This window comes from Gossypium hirsutum, chromosome A07 (assembly GCF_007990345.1).
Source record: "Gossypium hirsutum isolate 1008001.06 chromosome A07, Gossypium_hirsutum_v2.1, whole genome shotgun sequence".
NCBI lineage: Eukaryota > Viridiplantae > Streptophyta > Magnoliopsida > Malvales > Malvaceae > Gossypium > Gossypium hirsutum.
The window spans coordinates 64,105,537-64,131,035 of NC_053430.1; the positions used below are offsets into that span (position 1 = coordinate 64,105,537).

Below are 25,499 nucleotides of genomic sequence, written 5' to 3' on the forward strand. Positions count from 1 at the left end.
TGACATCCTTTTGTAACAACCTTGCATCAGAGTAGCTATCATAGAGAATCCATTCACGAATCTACTGTAGTACCTATCTAAACCCAAAAAGCTTCGAACCTCTGTCACATTCTTTGACAGTTTCCATTCAACAATAGTCGAGATCTTACTTGGGTCAATTCTAATCCCATCACCAGACCAATATGTCCTAGGAATCTGACCTCTTTAAGCCAAAATTCGCTCTTTCTGAACTTGGCGTATAATTGCTTATCTCTCAAGGTTTGTACAACTGTCCTCAAATACATTGCGTGCTCACTCTCATCACGTGAATAAATCAATATGTCATCGATAAAAATAACGACAAACTTATCCAAATATGGTCGAAAAATACGGTTCATTAAGTCCATAAAAACCACCGAGGAATTTGTTAAGCCAAAGGGCATAATAAGAAACTCATAGTGCCCATACCTCGTTCTACACACGATTTTCGGTACATCTCGTTCCTTAACCCTTAACTGGTAGTAGCCAGACCTTAGGTTGATCTTAGAAAACACGTTGGCTCCTTTCAACTGATTGAACAAATCATCGATCCTTGGCAAGGGATACTTGTTTTTCACAATCACCTTGTTGAGTTGTTGGTAGCCTATGCACAACCTCCTCGACCTGTCTTTCTTTTTCACAAAAAGTACTGGAGCACCCCACAGTGAATAGCTCAGTCTTGCAAAGCCCTTGTTAGTTAATTCTTTCAACTGTACATTCAACTCTTTTAATTTTGTTGGAGCCATCCTATACGGAGTAATTGAGATAGGCGCCGTACCAGGGACTAACTCGATACCAAACTCAACTTCTCTGGTTGGAGGCAACCAAGACAACTCTCCGGGATTACATCCGTGTACTCGCATACCACAGGCACCATCTCAATTTTCACTTCAGACTCTTTGGTGTTCAACATAAATGTTAGGTAGGACTCATACCCTTTTCTCAAATATTTCTCGATAGTCAAAGACGAGATCAACACTGGTGAGTTATCTAGTTCACCTTATTCAACCCGAATAATATCCCCATTCTCACATTCATTTCAATGAACTTACTACCACAATTCACTATCACATTATGAGTAGTCAAACAATCCATGCCAAGAATTAGATCAAATTCATCAAATGGTAGTAGCATGAGGTTAGCCGGGAAAGAATGACCTCTAATCATCAAAGGACAGTCTCTACACACTTTACCAACTATCACATGCCTGCCTAACGGGTTTGACACTTTTATCACAAATTCGGTAGACTCAACAGACATATTCATACTAGGTACTAATTTCATGCACATATAGGAATGAGTAGACCCTGGATCAATCAAAGCAGTAACAAAAATATCATGAAAAGAAAAAGTACTTATAATAACATCTGGTGAAGACGCCTCTTCGCGAGCGCGAATGGTATAAGTCCCTACAGGCGCTCAGCCCTCGGACCTCACAGTTGAATCTTTAGGAGCTCCTGTACTACTAGCCCCATTGGCCGGGTTTTTCTGTGGTCTACCCTTCGAAGGAGCACTATTCGCCTTCACTCCTTGTTTTTTCTCTTTCTCATCTAATTTAGGGTAGTCTCGGATGAAGTGGTGTAGCGACCTACATTTGAAGCACCCCATCTTATTCCCTTGGCACTCGCCAAAATGACGCCTACCACACTGCGAACACTCCAGCCTATTTGGGCGAGCACTACCAACACTCGCGACAGAAGTGGTCTGAGCTTTAGAAGCCGTGTTCTGCTTGTTCTTGTTCCTATTTGAGAACCCCACCAATACGTGCAATCGGGTAGGAAACTTTTTCGATCTCTTAGATGAGGTCTGTTGTGATTTCCCCATCTGTCTTTTCCTTGAGTCTCGGGACTTAATGTCAGCTCTTCTCTTCTCTTTGGCCAATTCCTCAACCTTACATGCTCTCTCCACAAACACCACAAATTCCCTCAATTCTAAAATGCCAACTAATAGACGGATATCTTCGTTTAGACCATCTTCAAACCTCTTGCACAAGATGGCTTCTATAGATACACACTCCTGTGCATATTTGCTGAGTCTCACAAACTCACGCTCGTACTCCGTCACCGTCCTACGACTAACTTCAGCTCTAAAAATTCTTTCCTCTTTTGGTTTATAAACTTCTGACTAATGTACTTCTTCTGGAACTCTTCCTGGAAGAATTCCCATGTTATCCTCTCTCTCGGTACAACAGATACGAGAGTATTCCACCACTGGTATGTCGAGTCTAGTAAGAGTGACACTGCACACTTCACGCACTCCTCAGGCATGCATGATAGCTCATCAAATACCCTAATGGTATTTTCCAACCAGAACTCTGCTCTTTTTGGGTCGTCATCAATTTTAGCCCAAAATTAGTAGAATGCCATTAACATACATGACTAGTGAGATCAGCTATCTATATCTTATATGTTTATAAACTCAATGTTTGTTAACATTATGTTTTAACTCATTAGTTTTGATTTCTTGATCAAACATTTTATTCCATGAAGGAGATGTCTGCTTCACTTTATAAGTGAATTTAACTGACTTTGCAGACTTTTTGCTATTGATCGTTTGTTATGCACCTATTGGATTGGAACATAGAATGTGTATAGACTAGATAGTAACCCTCTAATACAAGTCCAAACTTGAAAGGTTGAACCTTTACTTTCCACATTTCTTTTTCTCTTCTAGGTTTATTTACATGTGTTGGGTTTAATCTATTCTAGTAACTCTACAAGTTCCAACATAAGATGGAATTTGAACCTAGAATACTATTGTCTCTAAAGCTTATAAATATATTTCTTGCATAATTCTTTTTCACTTACATAGTGAGTGTGCCATAATCTAGTATTATTATAATGGTGGTGTTCTTATCTTTTAATATTTTTATATAAAATCTTTAAATAAAGCAATTGAAAAAATACTTGAAATAACTAAGAGTCCATCAATTGAATATGATATTGATGAAAATTTATAGATAAGATCTTTACCTCAACACCTATATAATTCATTCAATGAATAATTTTTATAATTATATTTTTACATAAAGATTTTTCCCCTTATCATCAATGTAACATATATAAGATTATGAATCATGATGTAACGTATTTAATTGAAAATGATAATTAAATTAAAACTTCTTTAACTTTGTCACTTCATTTAATTATACTTTTATGAGTGTTTTGCACTCACCTAATCTTGTAGTTTTAAATCCACAAATAATATTAACTTTTAACTTATAGTAAAATAAATAGTTAATATTATCTAATTTAATATTCAGCACTTATCTTCAATTAAAATTTTATTTGGACATTTTACCAAAAAAATTTTATTTGGACGTAAATTAAAAGAATATTCTATTTTGATAAATAAAAATATTGAAAATAAATAAAATACAAGAATTGTTTTCAATAATTACTTTAAGGAGTTTTATCATTATATTGGAGGAAGGGAAAGGAAATTTATGAAATTTAAATTCATGTTATGTATGTGCCAGACGAAGAGCTCTCCCTAGTGCTCCAAATAAGTCTTAGAAATACATTAATAACTAAAATAAATTGATGTTTAATACTTTATAAAAATATGGAGATACCATATCCCTATATAAGAATAAATGAACATACCAAATTTAAAATTCTTAAACGGAAAGAATCACGTCGGATTTTTAATAAAATTTGTACATGCATTCTGTACGAAGAAACAAATACTAATTGTACATGCTATCTTTATTTGCAGTAGGCTGTGGCAAGAGGAAGTAGAGGCGAGCCGGTTCAAATTTAAAAAAAAAATTATTTTTTATTTATTTGTAGTTTAAGCAGGGGCAAAGTCAAAAAATCTTTTAAAGGGTTGAAATAAAATTTTAATTTTTAATAGTTTATATCTTTATAATTTTTAAAGGATTAAATTAATTTTTTTTAATTTTAGGAGGCCAAAGTACAATTTTATTTTTACTAATTTAAAATTTTCTAAAGAGCCAAAACAATAATTTTTCATTTTAGGCAGGACCGAGACCCCTGCCGGCCTCTCTGAATTCGCCTTTGAGTTTAAGGTTAGGATTCTAGGAATTTTTGTTTAAAAAATTCTATAATCTTTTGGTATAAAAAGATAGCTTTTGAAACAAATTAAGAATCAAGAAAGAGTATCAAGAAAAGTTCAAAAAAGGACAAATTGATCGTGATTTTACTCCATAAGATAGAAAAAAATGTAAAAAAAAAATTATCCATGTCGTTGGTATATTTTAAGATCTCATAAATAAATAAAATTAAAATATATAATTTTAATCCAATTTATAGATGATATCAAGATCCAACTCATGAAAACTAAATGCTAATATTATATATAAGTATCGGCAGAAATACATGGATCAAAACCCAAAGGCCAAAAAGGAAAATAAGAAAAAAAGTGAACAATTCAAAAATATAGTCAATCCTTGCAAAGAAGTGAACAACAACAAATAGAAAATTCCCCTTCTTCTATGATCATCCAAGAGAAAGAAGAAAGAAAACCTAGAAGTTACTTGCATAAAATATATCTTGTATGCATATTTGTTTACATCAGGATTGCATAACGCATGCTGTCACTGACCATCAAGTGATTCATTTCTGATATTTGAGCAATTTCAGTTGACACCCAAACCCCATCGGTAGCTCCATCAATATGGGGTTGAGAAAAAAAGCATGAAACTAGAGAAAGAGGAGCTCTTACGACATTGCAAATCACTGAGATCCCATTCCAGGACCCTCGAGATGATAATCTCCTATCTATGAAAATCCCATTATTATTGTTGCTGTTCCCTCCACCTCCATACATGTTCTCATCGGCTACTCGGGGGCTTTTCTTTATGTTTTGCAGATTTCGTCGCAAAATCACCAGCACATGCCTTATTTTATCACCCTTTTTCTTGGTGTTTCTGGTTTTAGGAATTTAGATTATTGTTTGCTGGTGAGAACTTGGAAATGGAAGGCCACCTTTTGTAATTTTGTTTTTCTTTTAGATGATGGCAAGTTGGTAATGCTGTTACTAGTGCAAGTTTCTATCACAAAGGTTTTAATGGGTTCCGCTTTCAGGGACTTTTTTTTCACTTAGGTTTCCTTTTTTGAGAATTTATATGATTGTAATACTTGACAAAGGTTTCAAATGAAAGCTTTTAAAATTTATCAGATTTTTTAAATATTAACATTTTAAAATGCTTATTTTTATATGTTAGTATTTGTGTTATTTTATTTATATAAATAACTTTTTTTCTAAAAAAAGTTAAGCTATTAGAATTTCATGGTTTAAAGAATAATTATAAAAAATAAACACTGTAAAAATTGCGTAATAGGGCTGTCATTATATTTGTAAAAGAAAATATTTTTTTTAATAAAATGCTGGACTTTTTATTAAAGCAGAATAAAACAGAGCCCAATTAAAAAATGTCTAAAACAAGGCTTAGATACACTTAAGACTAGAAAATAAAAAATTGGAGAAACAACTCTAGAAGCACCAACACCTCAGCAAATGAATGAAAAAAAGAATTAATTCTCCTGAAAAGCAACAACAGTAATTAAGGCCCCTCAGTAACCGATGTTTCCTTTCCCAATTGCTTCCGATGTTTCCTTTCCCAATTGCTTTCAATCCCTCCATCTCCTTCCTCAATCATACTTCTAGAGTCTTCTCTTCCCAGTCCCCCACACTGAGTCCAAAAAAGAAATCAAATGGCTTCTCGTCTTCAATCTTTATCCACTTCATCTCTGGCAAAATCAGGAACTCCATCTCGCATATAGTATTGTACTCCTTGTTTTAGACCTTCAATAGCCAAGAAGTGCGCAATTCCATTTTCCAATCGCCTAACATGTTGAAATTTATAGGTATCAGAACATCTATTCAGTCTCTTCCCATCTCTTATAAAAGCCCCAATTTTAGATTTATCTTCACTGCCACCTCGCAATTTCCTAATAACAGCGACGGCGCAAAAAACTTGTCGCCTATGAATATAATATGCGAATGTACAAGTGTACACGTCGACATCTCCTCAGGGATCGGATAGAATTAATTCGGTTAAGCTATTATTATAAACTATATGGATCAGACTGTGGCAAACTAGAATAACAATTTGTAGAGGAATAATCATATATGCAATATTAAAATCAAATAACTAACTTAAAATGATGTGGCAAAGATATGAAGATAGAGTTGAGAGGATCTATGCTATTGAATGGGAAGGTTGGGATTACTAAGATTCTTTCCTCATAACACAAAAATGCCATGGCAAAATCTTAACCAATCTATTATTCAGATTAAATCTAAGGTAGTATGCTTTTTTCGAGAGCCAAACTTAAAGCTACCCTACCTAAGGCTTTGCATGTCTACATGCCTTAAGAAGGATACCAAGCACTATTTCTTCCTAGCTCTATGTCTATAGTGTTACAAGTATTCTGTTGAATACTCGCTTGTATCATTTGATCACAATCCAACTCATCTAACCTTTTTAGAATTAAATCAAGTTTATGACATACCATACATTCATCTAGGTCTAGAGACTGCATGGATTCATTTTAAAATAGCGCAAATCAAATGAAACACTAAATCTAATCAGGATAATGCCTTGGTCATTAAAGGAACTAAAGATTCATTCGTTCAATAATCTTAACCCGATGAGATTAGCTCATGAGTTGGAAATTAAAATACAAAATGAAAGTATCATTCAACAACATATTTCCACAGTTAAAATTCACTGAAATCAATTAAGATAATGAAGGAAGAACTTCAGGAAGCTTTTTCCAATCTAGCCCTCAACTCCAATTTTTCAATATCTTGTGAAGCCCAGGGTTGAATGCTTCTCCTTATTCCTTGTATTGCTGCTATGTTACTTAGCTGCTACCCTCTTTCCTTGCATCTTTAAATCTCCCACAAGAAATTGTGTGAGAGGAAAATTGCCTCATTCCTCTCTTTCTCTTTCTTCTTTTTATAGGGTGGGTTCTCCTTTCAGCACACACTTTTTTCTTCCTCCTTTTTAGGTGGATATTTATGGGTAAGAATAACTAGCTGAGAGTGGCACGGATTGATAACAGAGTCAGTAGCTACCTTGAATTACCATGGCATTTGTGTTGGAATTCTATCCAACCTTTTGTCATGAAAAAAACTTTAGTCCTTCACTTCTTTTCCTCCTTTCTGCACCTGCTATAAACAACACGCAATTCCTTTCCTCCCACAAGTAAAAGTAACATATAGTGACATTGAAAGCACAATCCAAGCTTCATGGTGCAATGTTATAAAAATACTAATATAATTTCCTAAAATTTAACTAAATTTACTCAAGTACGAATAATTAACCAAGTCTAGAAACCTGAAATATAACTATTTTCAAGAGTTATCACACCCCTAAACATGAGTTATTGCTTGTCATCAAGCAAAATATGCATGAATGCATGAATGTAATAATTGTGATAGCAACATAACCACCTTTTATTGTTAGACCATTAAGAGAGAATTTTGTACTTCAGTTCTTAACAATATTTTATGTCTAAAAATTTGATCAAGTTTCATAAGCTTATTTAGCGAAGGCTGTGCATAAAATATTGCCCTAAAAGAAAGAAAAATCCTAAGTGCTCATGCAACTTTCACTGTAAAAAGTATCTCCTAATTTACTTAGTTCATCTTTTAACTAACTCAATTTTCTTTTGTTTTTTTCAACTGGTCTTATAAATACTTAATTACATACATATTCGTTTATTATGCCTATTATTTTACTAGGGAATTTAGCTTTGTCACATGATTCTTTGACTCGACAATTACAGTGGAGCATACATTAAATTGTTGAATACTCAATCATGTCATGATTTGAATACTTTCTCATGAAGCTAAGGCTTTTGACTAATAAGATGGATGGAGCAAACAATTACCTCCTTAGCTACATAGCTTGTTACTATAGTGGAGTGCCTCTAATTTTCTTTTCTTTATTACACACTCTTACTTGGACTCACCTTTCTAGTCAACAGCATGATGGAGCAAACAAAATGGTGTTGACTTACTTGGCAATTCTAAGCATTAGAGTAATTGATGGCATTTTCTTTCCTTGAATTTTCTTAACCATTGTCACTTTATTCATTATTGAGTATTGCCTTTTTACTGAATTTAACTTAAAGAATCTTTAAGTTTGTTAAAAGAAACTTACTATAGATCAATTGCAATTGGACTTAGGACATCCTAATTTTAGGGATCAATTTACAAGCAAACTATCCTAAGCTAAAATCACCTAATCCATTGTCACAACTTTCTAAGTTTATTGAAGAATTAAGCTCCTCATCAAACATCATAGACAAAAACACACTCATCACAGTCTAAACAATTCTTGCCAGTCATGTGTGCCATGGCAAAATGAATGACAAATGAACAAAAAAAATATTAAAACAATTTGCTCAACTAAATATCTAATGAGGTTTAGATGCACAACACACCCCCTAAACTTAAGGGATGCATTATCCTCAATGCATGTACAGATATGAGTCATGAATGCAAGAACATATATATGTACATAATGAGATGTAATAAAGGGAGAAAAACTTCCCAAGCTTGGAACTGAATGGTGTTACTTTAACTACAGCGAGTGGTCTTTCATGCACTCACCTTATAATGCATTGGCCTTTTAAGTAAATTGAGTGGTACATCCTCCTCTTCATTATCAAACATATTGAGTTCATTAATAATCTGATCGATCTCACGATCTTGTCCAATCATTGGTTCTGTAGAATGAGGTGGAACAGTTGTAGTGTTGTCCACTAGTGGTACAACTGAAGGATTTGCTTCCTCTTCGTCCTCACGATCAGTCTCAATGCTGACAGACTTTGTTTTCTACGGTTCTTCCTTCGATGCTTTGGGTCCATTCTCTTCATTGGTAGGATTCATCTCAATGGGCTCTGCATCATTGACCCTTTTCCCTCCTACAGTTTATTAAACAAAGGAAATGAAATAACTAAGAGAAATTTAAATTGACAAAATAAAATAAAAATAATTTTCAAGATGTTAAAGTTAAACATATTGAAGATCAATGGACTGTTTGTCTCGCTCTACATGAGCATCCTAATAGTGTTTCAAGTGTTGTCTATTAACTTTAAATATGTCTCCCATTTTCATGTCCTTGACATCAACAGCTTCATGTGGATATATATTAGCTACCAAGCATTTTTTGTCAAAATTAGGTCTATTTGGCTCTAGAAAAGTGCACACGGGTCTCCACTCAAATGAATCTTCATCACTATCAGTATTTTTATGGCAAAATCTCGTGAAATCTTTCTCTACTGCTGCTCCTATCAAGTCAATGGCACGACATTCTTCATTCTCATTATCACATTTCAGCGTATCAAATACATTGAGCAGAACCTATTGATCATTCATCCGTATGGTCAGTTCACCTTTCTGCATATCAATTAAAGTCCTACTTCTAGCAAGAAAAGGTCTTTTAAGAATAATTGACACATCTTTGTTAGCTTCACAATCTAAAATAAGGAAATCTGCCAGAAAAATAAACTTATCTACTCTTACCAGTACATCTTCAAATTTACCTTCCAGATGTACGTAGGATCGATTGGCCATTTGCAATGTAACCGTAATAGGTCTTGCCTTCCTAATTCCCAGCTTCTTAAAAATAGATAGAGGCATTATATTTATACTTGCTCCTAAATCACATTATGTCTTACCAACATAACGATTTCCAATTGAACATGTGATAGTAAAACTTATTGGGTCCTTTAACTTTGGAGGCAATTTTTTTATCATCATTGTTGTGCATCCTGCAGTGAAAGCAATAGTTTCAAATTCCCCCAATCTTCGCTTCTTTGACAAAATACCTTTCATGAATTTTACGTAGTTGGGCATTTGCTCCAACACTTCACACATGGTATGTTAATATGGAGTTGCTTTAGGACATCCAAGAAAACTTTAAACTAAAAATCTTGCTTAGATTTCTAAAATACCTGAGGAAAAGGTGGCAATGGCCTTCCTTCATATTGCTGATATTGTTTTACAGTGGCATTTTTATTTGCAGCACAATCTTATTCTATTACAACATTCTTTTGATTCGTCTGCTTAGTTGTGAACTACTCCATAGATGTGTCTAAATTCTTTCTATATGTGAGGTCTTAGCTGTCATCGTCTGTAATGGCATCATTAACAACTCTAGGTAATTGAGTACCACTTCTGAGAACAATGGCCTTGCAATGTTACATCTCTTGAAATCTTGAAGTTTCAGTGTCACTTGGCAATGCTCCTTGAGGTCTCAAGTTTAACGCATTGGCAAGCTGCCCTACTTGATGTCCCAAAGCTCTTAAGGATACAACTTGACTCTGAATCACAACATCATTTTTGGCCATATATTCTTTCAACAGAGCTTTCATTGCTGAAGAAGATGATGGTGAACTTTGTTGAACATTTTGTCGTGGCATGAGTTGATTATAACCAAGTGGTACATTTGTGGCATTTTGTCAAACAACATTGTTGGAGTTCACCATTCCTTGATTATTCCAACTGAAGTTTAGATGTTCCTTCCATCCTGGATTGTAGGTGTTGGAATATGGGTTATTGTTCCGGTTGAATTACCCATGTAATACACAGAAGCTAGGTTTGATGGGCATGCATCAAAAACATGATCTTCCCCACCATAAAGACATGATAGCTCAGTTGTTTTCATTTCCTAAACTACAGTTGGTCTCTTTAGTGTTTTGATCATATTAGCTAAAAATGATACCTAAGCAGTTAGTGAAGTGATTGCATCAAGCTCCATTATGCCAACAACTCTTCTGTCAGCCCTCTCTCTCGTAGTAGGGTATTAATAATCATTGTTGGCAATCTGTTCTAAAATCTCAAACACTTTATTATATGATTTATCCAGCAAAGTACCATTGAAAAATGCATCAACTACCATCCTTGTATGCACATTTAATCCATTGTAAAACATTTCCATCTATGTCAAGTGTTGGAAACCATGCATTAGACATTTCCTAAGTAATTCCTTGAAAAGCTCCCAAGCTTCATACAAGGTCTCATCCTCTGATTGTTGAAAATATGTGTTATCATTCATTAACTTGGCACTTATATTTGAAGGATATACTGTAACAAAAACCTTTGACAAAGATCATTCAAAGATGCCACTGTCCTTGACGGCAAAGCATTCAACCATGCTCTGGCACAATCTTTTATTAAATACAGAAATAGTTTAAGTTGTAGAACGTCTTCAGGAACACCATGTTGCCTGAATGAGTTACAGACTTCCAAGAAAAGTCTTAAATGCAATCATGGATCATCAGTAGGCAATGTACTAAACTGTTCTACCATTTGCAGCATCTAACACATTATCGGTTTTAACTCAAAATGCTGAGCTTTAATGTGTGGCTTGTGTAAACCCCTCACCCGTATCCGTTATCAGGATAGGGTTCGAGGTATTACCAAAACTTTACATTTAAAACATACTGAATCGACTCACTAGGTTTAACTCAAATTTGAAACTTTTAGGCTTTCACATCTTATCCCTTAAATGGGCCTTCAAGGCCCTAAATATATATAGAGATAGTTCGGAATAGGACCGGGAACATTTAATAACTTTAAAAAATTTCCTTATTTAAAAGTGTCACACGCCCTTGTATTAGGGGCCGTGTGGTCACCCACGCCCGTGTGGCCTAGGGCACGTCCATGCCTTTAATCCGTGGGCAACACTGACTTTTAGGCACGGCCAAGACACACGTCTGTGGGCTCACCCCGTGTCCAAAACTTGAGCATTCTATTAAATTAACAAGTCCCAGACACATGCCCGTGTGTCCTACCCGTGTGCTAATTTGACTTAAAGTTTTAGGTGTTGGGGACACACGGCCATACCACACGCCCATGGGGATGGGCCGTGTGTCACACACAGCCTAGGCACACGCCCGTGTGTCTAACCATGTGGACCTTAATAGGCTATTTTCCAAGCCTTTAGTCACCCCTTTCTACTTCTTTTTCTTAATAGATACCAAATTCAAAGTAAAACACCATTATACACTTGTAAATAATCTTGATTAAACTAGATGAATAGAAACCTCATATCATTGGTTTCATACATGATAGGTTATTTCCCATTTAGTGTTTATGGGTTCCCATGTCACTTTAATCCATCCGAAATTGGCTCGTTCATGTGACTCATTTCCAATTGGTAACGACTCATCACTTATAAATAAAACTATACTTAAATTCGTAGGTCATAGCCTACTTCAATTAAGCCAATTTTCGTAGCCATATACAAAGAGATAAACATTTTTTTTGAATGCCTTCATTTGGCAAATCAAATGACACATATAACAAGATACTCAAAAATACTATACATGCCATTGAACAAAACAAACAAAATCTTTATACCAAAGCTTGTCTAGTTGATAGAGTATTGACTCTTCAATCGTCTTCCAATCCTTTCAAGTCCTCGAGCTTTGTGAAATAGGGAAAAATAGAGGGATAAGCATTTACATGCTTAGTAAGCTCGAATATTTGGAAAGTAAACTTACCGAGTAATTAGCATACATCCATATTTACATCATGAAATCATCAATTATAAAATGATTCCCTAGCACATGCAATCAATCAATGAGTTAGTCACATAACGAGCATCATGTAATTTATGTAGATGGGCTAATCATTCATCGTATCATTCACATATACATCTCATGTTAATCTCGTTGAGTTTCTAGGAAATATCAATAGAATACCCATTATCCGTCAATTCTTACGAATGATCATTTTGCATATATGCACTCCCGCGAACCTCACGTCTCATGGCAGGATTACCAGTGCAGGCTAAATCCCCCATATCATGAACTCATAAGATGATGCCGAGATTACCGGTTCAGGCTAAATCCCATATAGCGACAAACACCCTTAATGAGCTCGGATTTGAATTACCAGTCCAGGCTAAATTCAAACCCTAATCTAATTACCCGTCTGGGCTAAATCCATAACGCACACATATTCTTCGGAGACTTGATCATTCAAGGAACACCCGTCCGGGCTAGATCCCTTTTATACTTGAAATCACAGATTATCCGTCCGAGCTAAATCCTTACTGCAACACATGCAGGATCTCAGTTCACATATCAAAAAGGGTGTATCCATCGAATTCCCTTATATCGACCTTAACCGAGATATTTTCACATGTTACCATCAAATATGCATTTCTATGATATTACCTACTAATAATAAATACAATCATCATGCATTCATAAATCATTCAATTAAGCATATTAGGGGTTTACTTTAAGTTATCCGAACTTACCTGGTATCCGTTTCAGAGTTATGTTTCGGTTATTCTGAAACCTTGTGTTTACCACGATTGACCTCTGGAATTTGTTCCTCGGGGTCTATATCAAAAAAATTAACTTATTAATACACTACATTATGCATTTCAAGTTTAATATCTACCCCCAGTCCAAATGACTATTTTGCCCCTAACCTTTGACATTTTTACAATTTAGTCCCTAGGCTTGTATAATGAAACACATGCACTTTCTATCTTACCCAAGCCTATCCGAACACTTTTCCTTCTTATGGTAGCCCACATTTTCCATTATTTTCTCATTTCTACCACACATTTACATCTTTTGCAAAATAGTCCCTATAAGGGTTTTTCATGAAAAATCAACTAGGAAAAAGATGTTTAACACACATTTATCTTTCATATTCCTCCCTAATCCATCAAAATACAAATAACTTATTCATTGGTAAATTTTTGAACATGAACTTGAAATATGGGTAGAAATGGAGAGAGCAAGCTACCGGGATTTCAAAAATACAAAGAGCATGAAAAACAGGCTTGGGAACACTTACTATTAAGCTTGGAAAGCTTGAAACCCTAGCTATGGAGAACCCCAAATTTTTGGCTGGATGAAGGAGAAAATGGCTGATTTTGGCTTGATTTTTCCCATTGTAATTCATTAAAATGACAAATGACCAAAATGCCCTTATGCCCTTTCTTTAAAATTTCATCCATGCAAGTCCATTTCTGTCCAAAACTTTAGAATTTGGGCAAACTTCTCTCCAGGACCTTCTAATTCATAATCTAGAACAATTTCATACAAATTGCTTCTAGAATCCAAGTTTTGCAATTTATTCAATTTAGTCATTAATTTTCAATTGGACACCTTATACTTAGAATTTCTTCATGAAACATTAACACATGCATATACTCTTATTCTAGGCCTCATAATAATCATAAAATAAAAATAAATATTTTGATGTCGAATTTGTGGTTCTGAAACCACTATTTGGACTAGGCCCTATTTCGGGATGTTACATTTCTCCCCCTTAGGGATTTTCGTCCTTAAAAGTCTTACCAGAAAATAGATTCGGATAATGACTTATCATGGTTTCTTCCGGCTCCCATGTAGCCTCTTCTACACCATGTCGATGCCATAGAACTTTTAAAAGAGCCACATCTTTATTTCTCAACTGTTTAACTTCACGAGCCAATATCTTAACCGGTTCCTCTACATGTCATGTCCGGTCGAATTTCAATCTCAGTAGGTGAAATCACATGAGAGGGGTCTGATCAGTATCTCCTTAACATGGATACATGGAACACATCATGAATCTTTTCCAGCTCGGCTGGCAACGCCAAATGATAGGCTAACGGTCCAACTCTTTCAGTGATCTCGTACGGTCCGATAAATCGTGGACTCAGTTTACCTTTCCGACCAAATCTCAATACCTTTTTCCATGAAGATACTTTCAAGAATACTCTATCTCCAACTTGAAACTCAATTTCCTTTCTTTTCAGATCAACATAAGACTTTTGCCTATCTGATGCCACTTTTAAACAGTCCCATATTACTAACTTTTTCTTCAGTTTCTTTAATCAGATCAACTCCATGAATTCAATTTTCCTTGAGTTCTATCCAATACAATGGAGTTTGACATTTCCTACCATACAAGGCCTCATAAGGCACCATCTTCAAACTTGTTTGGAAACTATTGTTGTAGGCAAATTCTACAAATGGCGGATATTTTTCCCAGCTACCCTGAAATTTGAGGATGCAACAACGCAACATGTCTTCGAGAATCTGAATCATCCGCTCGGACTGACCATCGGTCTGAGGGTGAAAAGTTGTGCTAAAGCTCAACTTGTACCCAAGGCTTCTTGTAACTACTTCTAAAATCTCGAAGTGAACCTCGTGTCTTTGTTTGTAACATCCTGATTTTTGGGTTTTTTCGCGATTCTTGATATTTTAATAAAAGTTTCAAAAATTTGGTATGTAATTGTGAAATTCAAAATTTGAGTATGTAAATGGGCTTATGGAAGGCCCATGTGTTGGCCAAAACCCGATAGAATTTTCAAAATTTGGACTAAAGAGTTAGGGGTTCTGGCTAGGTGACCTTATGTAAAGTTGTGGGAGAAATGTATCACAAAAAGAGCTTTAGTAAAGTGGCAAGGGCGACGCCACTAACCCTTTAAAAAGGTGGCGTGTGGAGCATAGGGGAAGACATGGGATCGATTCCCTGTGTTGGCAAATAAGGTTATTTATTTTTATGAGCAGGAAGGTGATACGAGTCATAATTGCCACAAGGCCCAATAACGAGATCAAAGGCCCAAAAAATGCGGTCCAAACTAAATGGGACCATTCAAGAGCTTGTTAGCAAGGCCTTAGATGCATACACGAGAGAACAAGAAAATCAATATTCAATTTCTTGTTTTCAAGAAAATCAAGAAATCAAATCTTGGCCCAATTTTGCTGTTCGAAGAGATTTCAAGAATCAAGAAAATCAAGATTTCAAATCTTGGAAATCTTGGTCCAAGAAACCAAATCTTGCAGCCAAAACGCATTGGATCTCCATTACGAGCGTCAACGACCCAATTTTGGTAGGAGATGGATCACAAGCCCAAATTCTTGAAGGCGAGGCCCAATAACCAAAATCCAGCCCAATCAAGAAATTTCTTCATACTTAGTTGAAAATCAGGCCAAAATGTCAAAGGGCCCAATTCGTAAACATCTTACTTGTTTAATTTAATTTTTTAATCTTTAGGAGCATTACATGTAAAATTCGGCCCAAAACAGCCTATATAAGTGCATGGCCGAATTTACCTTGTTATTTTATTAATTAGGTTTAATTTTTTATTAGTTACTTGTGAGATTAGGATTTGTTGGAGGCCTATATAAGCATTGGCCAGCCACCCTTTGTAAAAACATCTTATTATCATTCAATACATTAAATTTCAGTTTGTTAGAGTGCAGAATTTTCTTTGGGGTTTTCTCCAAGAATTCTCTCTTGAGCTTTCTTTAGAAGTTGTTTTAACAATCTTTTGATTGTGGGAGCCATCTTCAACCTTCTTCTTGCCATCGATATTCTTTGGAGGGGAGATTAGAGCCGTTTGAAGAGATTTGTGAAATCTTTCGGGATTTCAAGGATCTTTAGGACTTATCCTTTAATTCTTGCTGTTTTCGATTTCTTTCTTTACTTTTCTTTGCTTATACTTGTGCCGATTTCTCATCTAATATTTTGCTGTTCTTGTTTGTTTTCCAGCATTGATTAAACTCAAGATCTCATCGTTTAAGTTGTTCTCCTATTGGCAGCACCCATTCGAACCCAAAAATCCCCAATTCCTAGGGTTTGGCCGATTGGATTTCTTTCAATTTGGGAATCAATTGATTGCTGGAAATTGGGCATTCTTGGCCGAATCAATTCCTTGGCAGATTCGCATCTTTTCTTTCTTCTCAATTTCGTTTGATTCATCGATTCTATTTCTTTTCTTCTTGCTGCTCTTTTAATTGAATTTGGGAATTTTAAAATTCAAATCTGATTCGGTTTAATCTTAATCTTTGTTTTTGATTTCAGATCTCTTCATCTAGGATCTTTCGTAGGAGTTTCTCGTGACTTGACGACTCGATCTTGGTCCGCGCACAACCCCGTATCATTTGGTATCAGATTTTGGGTGTTTTGGGTGTTCTTGGTTGATTTCTAAACTGATCTCTATTTTTTAAAGCACAAACAGCAGTTTTACCCAGAAAAATTGTTCAAAAAAAATTCATTTGAGTGGGTAAACATTGTCCGATTGATCTGAAATTTTACATACATGTTTTTGGCACTGTGATTGAATATAAAAAAATTATTCCCGCAAAAAAAATCAGTCAAAAAAGTCAAAAAAATCAAAAAATACGAAATTCAATAAAAATTTAAAAAAAGATTCAGCGGGTTGAATTTGGTTCCCAAAATTTCCAGATCAAAAATTCAATATATAAGGACACTCTAGATTTAATTTCGTGATTTTTGGAGATCGGGAACACCTCGAACGAAGTTGTCAAGTTACTCTGCAGTTTTTCGGGTTTTCTGTTTTCAACAATTTTTATTGATTCTTAGCTGTAGGTTTTCATTTGTTTGCTTTTATTCTTCCGTTACATTATCTAACACCTTCTTGTTTCTTGTTTTAGTAGGATTTACACGTGTGCACAACTCCTTCCTCGGTGCAACACGAATCACTTGGTGTCTTGTCAGTTTTTGGCATCCTAGTGCAAATTAGGATTCTTTGGTAGTTTGGTTCACACTCTCTAATTGGTTGATATAAACTCTGATAAAGAACTCACAAGATTGAATTCGACCTCATTGAGAATTTGATTTTTCTTTTTGAGTGATTAATGGTGAGGTTTGCTAACTTTTATTTTTGAGTGTTGAGTGTTTATTTTTTACAGGTTTTGAAGATGTCTAAAGGTGATAATAATGATGCACTTATGAAAGTCCAACAACAGTTAGACGAACATACTGCTGCAATCACACAAATAAATGCTACACTTCAAGCATTGAATACTACTTTGAATGAGGTACGAGTGAATCAAAAACATCAATATCGAGATCCAATCAAGGAAGATAGGGATAACCAGCCCTATAGGTGCAGCCTTCAACATGTCCCTAGAATGGATGATGATTTTCATGATCGTGGACAATCATCTTTGGCAAAACCAAAGAGCGAGCAGCAACGAGAACATCTCTTTCATACTCGCTGCCATGTACAAGGTAAGCTTTGTAGAGTTATTATTGATGGTGAAAGTTGCTCGAACATAGCCAGCACGACAATGGTGGAAAAGCTTTGCTTAACCACTACCAAGCATCCACAACCTTATCAACTACAAGGGCTTAGCAACGAAAGCCAATTTAAGGTCACTCAATAAGTGCGCATCGCCTTTTCTATCGGTAAGTATCAAGACGAAGTCGTGTGCGACGTAGTACCTATTCAAGCCTGCCATTTGTTGCTAGGAGAACCATGGCAACTGGATCGAAAAGTCACTCACGATGGTCGTACCAATAGGTATTCTTTCAAGCATCAAGGAAAGAAACTCACCTTAGTGCCGCTCACTCCGGAACAAGTCCTTGAGGACCAAATCAAACTGAAAAATTCTGTTAAAACAAGTGAGGAAAAAGAAAAAGAGAATGAAAAAGAGCAAAAAGAGATTGAGAGTGAAAAAGAAATTGAAGAAAGAACAGAAAATGAATTAGAAAAGAAACAAAAGAAAAAGACGTGGAAAGGGTAGTGAGGAATGTTTCCACTAACCAAGATATGAATTTTTCTTGTGTTGCTACTTTTCAGGTTCCCGAAAGATCGAAAGATAACTTTCAACTTCAATACCTCTCAAATGAAAGACGCTTTCATACGATCAACTTAGGCAAAGATGAAATCACACTACATGATCCCGAAGGTAAGCGAGGTAAGGAAATTTTAGAAACCGAGTCTAGTGCAGATTTGAAAATTATTGATAAAACTTTTGGTGACTTAGTTCTTAAAAGATCCCCTCATTTTGATCTGATTAATTGTTACTCTTCGATTGTGGTTGATAAAGTCATTACGAAAAGAAGCATGATTTGTTATTCTCTTGATTTACCTTGTGTAAAATCCTCGAATTTGTCCAAATCTGTTTTGGAGAATAAGGTAACGAAATTTTCCAAATTTGTTTTCAATTTATATTCGTGCCTTAAACAGTTTATGTGGTTGTACATGAAGTTTGAGTTCCATTTGACAAAGGTTAACTCAACAACGGAGATTCGACTACACTATGCCCCCGATGAGCGAAGGTTTGTTTTAAATGAAAAAGGTAAAATCGACCCTTATTCTTTTGCTTATCAAGGTAAGATGCTTGAAACCTTTGAAACACTTTTGTACTCCTCGGATAGCGACAAAGATCGTGTTGATGAACACTTAGATCGAAATGTGCTTGACTGTCCTATTTTATTTATTGATGATAAATCTATTTTGATGGTTGATAAAAAGATTCTTGTTTTTGATAATGCTTGTGTGAGTGAATCTATAAACCGTCGATTAATGCATGGTAATCTGAATCTGTCCATTCACATGCGTTATACCTGTTCTATTATGCTTATAATTGGACTACAAGCTTGTTTGCGTTGCTATTTACTATTGCATGGCTATTCTTTTCAGTGGACTCAATTGCCATTAGTCCCGTTCGATCGAGGAAAGTCGAGTTCATTTGATTTTTTAGATTCGAGGACGAATCTTTTTGAGGAAGGGGGGAATGATACGAGTCATAAAGGCCCAATCCAAGTTCAAGAACGTGATGGGCTCAAATTGCCACAAGGCCCAATAACGAGATCAAAGGCCCGACAAATGCGGTCCAAACTAAATGGGACCATTCAAGAGCTTGTTAGCAAGGCCTTAGATGCATACACGAGAGAACAAGAAAATCAAGATTCACTTTCTTGTTTTCAAGAAAATCAAGAAATCGAATCTTGGCCCAATTTTGCTGTTCGAAGAGATTTCAAGAATCAAGAAAATCAAGATTTCAAATCTTGGAAAGAAACCAAATCTTGCAGCCAAAACGCATTGGATCTCCATTACGAGCGTCAACGACCCAATTTTGGTAGGAGATGGATCACGAGCCCAAATTCTTGAAGGCGAGGCCCAATAACCAAAATCCAGCCCAATCAAGAAATTTCTTCATACTTAGTTGAAAATCAGGCCAAAATGTCAAAGGGCCCAATTCGTAAACATCTTACTTGTTTAATTTAATTTTTTAATCTTTAGGAGCATTACATGTAAAATTCGGCCCAAAACAGCCTATATAAGTGCATGGCCGAATTTACCTTGTTATTTTATTAATTAGGTTTAATTTTTTATTAGTTACTTGTGAGATTAGGATTTGTTGGAGGCCTATATAAGCATTGGCCAGCCACCCTTTGTAAAAACATCTTATTATCATTCAATACATTAAATTTCAGTTTGCTAGAGTGCAGAATTTTCTTTGGGGTTTTCTCCAAGAATTCTCTCTTGAGCTTTCTTTAGAAGTTGTTTTAACAATCTTTTGATTGTGGGAGCCATCTTCAACCTTCTTCTTGCCATGATATTCTTTGGAGGGGAGATTAGAGCCGTTTGAAGAGATTTGTGAAATCTTTCGGGATTTCAAGGATCTTTAGGACTTATCCTTTAATTCTTGCTGTTTTCGATTTCTTTCTTTACTTTTCTTTGCTTATACTTGTGCCGGTTTCTCATCTAATATTTTGCTGTTCTTGTTTGTTTTCCAGCATTGATTAAACTCAAGATCTCATCGTTTAAGTTGTTCTCCTATTGGCAGCACCCATTCGAACCCAAAAATCCCCAATTCCTAGGGTTTGGCCGATTGGATTTCTTTCAATTTGGGAATCAATTGATTGCTGGAAATTGGGCATTCTTGGCCGAATCAATTCCTTGGCAGATTCGTATCTTTTCTTTCTTCTCAATTTCGTTTGATTCATCGATTCTATTTCTTTTCTTCTTGCTGCTCTTTTAATTGAATTTGGGAATTTTAAAATTCAAATCTGATTCGGTTTAATCTTAATCTTTGTTTTTGATTTCAGATCTGTTCATCTAGGATCTTTTGTAGGAGTTTCTCGTGACTTGACGACTCGATCTTGGTCCGCGCGCATTCCTATATCAAAAGGGTAAGTGATGGAACCCAGGTGGATTCTGTTGGAGGAGTTTGAATTAGTCAAGTGCATGGATTAAGGAGTGATAAGGGGAGAGATTTTAGAAATGATGGAGAGATAAGGGGAGCGTATCTAGGAGAGATTTTAGGAGATTTGAAATGGGGGAAGTGATGGCCGGCCAACGGGGGAAGGTTAGTATAAATTTGGCTATTGGGTTTTAGGGTGGCATTTTTCTCTTTTGTTTTCTTTCTTTTTTCCACTTGTGCCAATTTTTCTTAAGCAATGCCTCTCTTTTCTCTTCCATTATTTCGTCCATAAACTCTTTACCCCCATTCTTCCTCTCTTTCTTTATAGTAAAAGCTGAACTCATCATTCTTTTCATTGCTAACCGAATAGCATCAAGCCAAATCCCGAAGGAGGCAAAGGAAGTCGATTTCTCCATAAAGGTATACACTTCTTCTTTTTCTTTTAGCCGATTCATGTTATGTCACAAGCCTTTCAACTCTTTTGTCAATACCCTTTTTGGTCCATAACCACTTCTTCTTCAGTGATCCAAAAGCCGAAAGCACAGCATCCTTGGGTGACTTGGTGGCCGATTCTTAGGATCCTTGTGGTGCGATTTCTGCTAGTGTTTTGGAGTTGGGACTGCATTGAATCGGAGTTAACACAGGATTGGAACCGTTTGGGTAGGTGAACCTCGGTAAGTGCTTGTAGCTTTAATCGATTCAGTATTATGGAGGTTAAGAAAAGTCGAAACCCCTCTAGTTTAGGGAGGTGGCCGAATATGGGTATAGGCTTTATGGGGTTCTTCCTTTAATATTTTTATGGTTTCTATAGTGGAGGAGCAGCAAGGCGTAGTGTCGACTTGGATTAGCTTGGATCACCGGAGTGGCTAGATCTCGTCATAAATCTCGGCAAAGGTAAGGTGTCTAAGGCCATTATGGATGGTGGCCGAATGTATAAGTGTTAATATTGGATGGTTCTTGATTTGGTTCAATTATTGCGAGTTGATCTATTTAACGGTTGATTATAGGAGAAATCATGTAGCAGATCTCGTCGAGGAATATAGCAAAACAGGTGTGTAACGAACCCTTTTTCATAGCTTAAAGCGATAAATGCCGAAAAGCCGAAATGCCGAAATTCTGGCATTTCGATGACTTATGAGCAAGTGAACGCTCATTAGTTAGTTAGATTCACTAAGAGGATGATCGGGAACATTGGAAAAGGTAAGAGCGTGATCTTTGGCGTTATCGGTAAGTTGGGCCTCGAGGGGCTGACGTAGGGCCCAATGGGCTTTCGGGCCCATTTGGGTAAAATTGGTGGAAAATGAAAACCTGTTAAATTTCGTATCGAGACTGATAAAACTGTTATGGAATATAGGCTAAATGGTCCTAGATGACAAAATCGGCTATGTAGGGCCCATTAAGAGTTTTAGGCCCAATAACTCAATTTCGCTAAAAATGGGCCAGAATCACTGTTTGCACACATGAATTGTTAGTAACCGTTAATGAACATGGAAACCCTAATTTTTGGTAAAATTACAAAATTACCCTTATAATATGAAAATGATCGTTTTGCCCCTAGGTAAAAATGACCACTATACCCCTAGGGTTTATATATGAATTTAATACATGGAATTTTGATAAACATGGTATGTATGATATGCACATGACATGTATGATATGCACATGATATGTATGATATGCACATGATGTATTCATAAATGCATTGGGTTGGATTTTTATATGGATGGAGGAAGTGCAAAAGGGCTTATGCCCTAGTTATCAAAAGGGCTTCTGCCCCAGTTATTAAAAAAGGGCTTATGCCCCAGTTATCAAAAGGGCTTATGCCCCAGTTATTAAAAGGGCTTATGCCCTAGTTATCAAAAGGGCTTATACCCTAGTTATTAAAAAAGGGCTTATGCCCCAGTTATCAAAAGGGCTTATGCCCCAGTTATTAAAAGGGCTTTTTCCCCAGTTATTAAAAGAGGCTAGGCCTCCAGTTATATGATAAAGTAGTTATGCTGCCAGTGGAGAGTTATGGTTGGGTGGGTTGAGTTATTCCCCACATGGTGTGTTGGTTGGTACGGGTGGAGAGTAGCGGATGGTGGGTCGAGTAGTCTCCCCAAATGGGCTTGCATTCATTCTATCATTAATGGTACATGTGATATTGTAATGGGCCAATGGGCCATACCGTTTACAGTAAAAAGCTTCGGCCCAGTGTTATGAAGTATAAAATATGAAAAGGCTACGGCCCAGTATATACATATTGAGATTGGACTTGGGCTAAGGCCCAGCAGGCTGATATTGTTTTGGGCTCTGAAAGGGGCTTGTTGCACACTGAGTTTCCAAACTCACCCCCTTTCCTTAACCTTGCAGGTGAGCCTTGATATGTGGACTTGGAGCCGGAGGGGATTCAGAGTGGCCACAGTGATCGCCTTTGGGCTTTTAAATAAGCATTGGTTTTCTTTAAATTTCCTTTAATTATTATTTATTCTTGGGTTGTAATAAGGCCATTTTACCTGTTCTTTTATTTCTTTTCGAGATTATTTTATTTTTAATAACTTTAAAATTGGTTGATAATTATTCAAATGGGCTAGACTTAGGGCGTGATTTCAAAATGATACTTGATTTCAAAATATCACAACACCACGGTTATTCGATTTATCAAAGAGGTCCACTTAAACAAATTTAAACTCGATATAACAAAGTGTGGCAATGGTTGTGGGCATGTCTAGGATTGGATCCAACTGAAGAGCTTGGTATTTAAGCAGCCTTCATGGCTCACCTCCTCTATCTCGGATACCTACCTGGTGCCCAGCTTCCATTCACTTTGTTAACTCAACAAGATATATGGTTTTTAAAACACTAAAATGGAACATGGGTTTTCAACTCCAATGTGGCACGTCAGATTCGGCCATAACGTCTGGGCCGGGTTTGGGGTGTTACATTGTCTATAATAATTGACAGTGGTACTCCATGCAATCTTACTATCTCAGAAATGTACAAATCGGCCAATCTATCAAGAGAATATTCTGTCCTTACTGGAATGAAATGAGCCGACTTTGTTAATTTATCCAATATAACCCATATAACATCTTTCTTTTTCGGAGTCATAGGTAGTCCTGTCATGAAGTCCATGGTAACTGTGTCCCACTTCCATTTGGGGATCATTACAGGCTGTAACAAACCTGAAGGCACTTGATGTTCAGGTTTAACTTGCTGGCATACTAGGCATTTTGATACAAATTTGAAAACATCTCTTTTCATGCCGCTCCACTAGTAAATCTTCTTTAAATCGTTGTACATCTTAGTACTTCCCGGGTGGATAGAAAAATGACTGTTATGGGCTTCTTGTAAAATCTTTCAAATAAGTTCATTGTCTCTGGGTACACAAACCCTATCTCTAAACATTAAGCATCCATCAGGACTGATTCAAAAATCTAATTCAACACCAGACTCACATTGAGCCCTTTTTGCTTGCAAGTCATCATCCTTAAGCTGAGCATCATGAATTTCCTGCAAAAATGTTGGCCTAGTCTCCAGCTCGGCCAAAACTGAACCGTCATCAAGCAATGTCAAATGACCATCCATAGCTTTCAAGGTATACAGGGATTTCCTGCTCAATGCATCAGCGACCACATTCGCCTTTCCCAGGTGATAGTCGATAATCAAATCATAAGCCTTAAATAATTTTAACCATCTCCGTTGTCTCAAATTTAATTCTTTCTGAGTCATCAAGTATTTCAAACTCTTGTGGTCCGTGAATCTGCGGCAAGTCTCGCCATACAAATAATGCCTCCAATTTTTCAAAGCAAAAACAATAGTAGCTAGCTCTAGGTCTTGGGTTGGATAATTCTTCTCGTGGGGCTTCAATTGCCGTGAAGCATAGGCTATCACCTTACCATCTTGCATAAGTACACAACCCAGTCCGTTCAAAGATGCATCACTGTAGACCACAAATTCTTTTCCCGGTTCAGGTAGCACTAAAACAGGAGCTTCGGTCAGCAATGTCTTTAACTTTTCAAAACTTTGCTGACACTTATCCGTCCATTCAAACTTAACGTCTTTCTGTAGCAACTTCGTCATCGGAGTTGCTATTATGGAAAATCCTTTTACAAAACTTCAATAGTAACTGGCTAAGCCCAAAAAGCTTCTAACCTCGGTTACATTCTTAGACGATCTCCATTCAACAATTGCAGAAATCTTACTTGGATCAACTTGGATGCCTTTACCCGAAACTATATGACCCAAAAATCCAACTTCCTGGAGCCAAACCTCATTCTTGCTAAACTTAGCATACAGTTGCTTTTCCCGTAATGTCTGCAACACAATTCTCAGGTGCCTCGTATGCTCTGTCTCATCTTTAGAGTAGATCAAGATGTCATCAATAAACACAATGAAAAACTTATCCAAATATGGCCGAAAGATTCTATTCATTAGATCCATAAATACAGCCAGTGCATTCATCAGCCCAAACGGCATGACAAGAAATTTAATGGCCATAACTCATTCTAAAAGCTATCTTGGGTACATCCGAGTCTTTAACTCGCAGTTGATAATAGCCAGACCTCAAGTCTATCTTGAAGAATACGGTGGCTCCTC

The 25,499-nt window shown here is 36.3% G+C and overlaps 1 non-coding gene across 1 annotated transcript; it reads left to right on the forward strand.

Moving 5' to 3' along the window:
* The first annotated feature begins 10,955 nt into the window (after window positions 1–10,955).
* LOC121204361 (small nucleolar RNA R71) lies at window positions 10,956–11,062 on the forward strand. Its single transcript, XR_005899286.1, has one exon. It is a non-coding gene; the product is annotated as a small nucleolar RNA R71 (small nucleolar RNA).
* The last annotated feature ends 14,437 nt before the right edge of the window (window positions 11,063–25,499 follow it).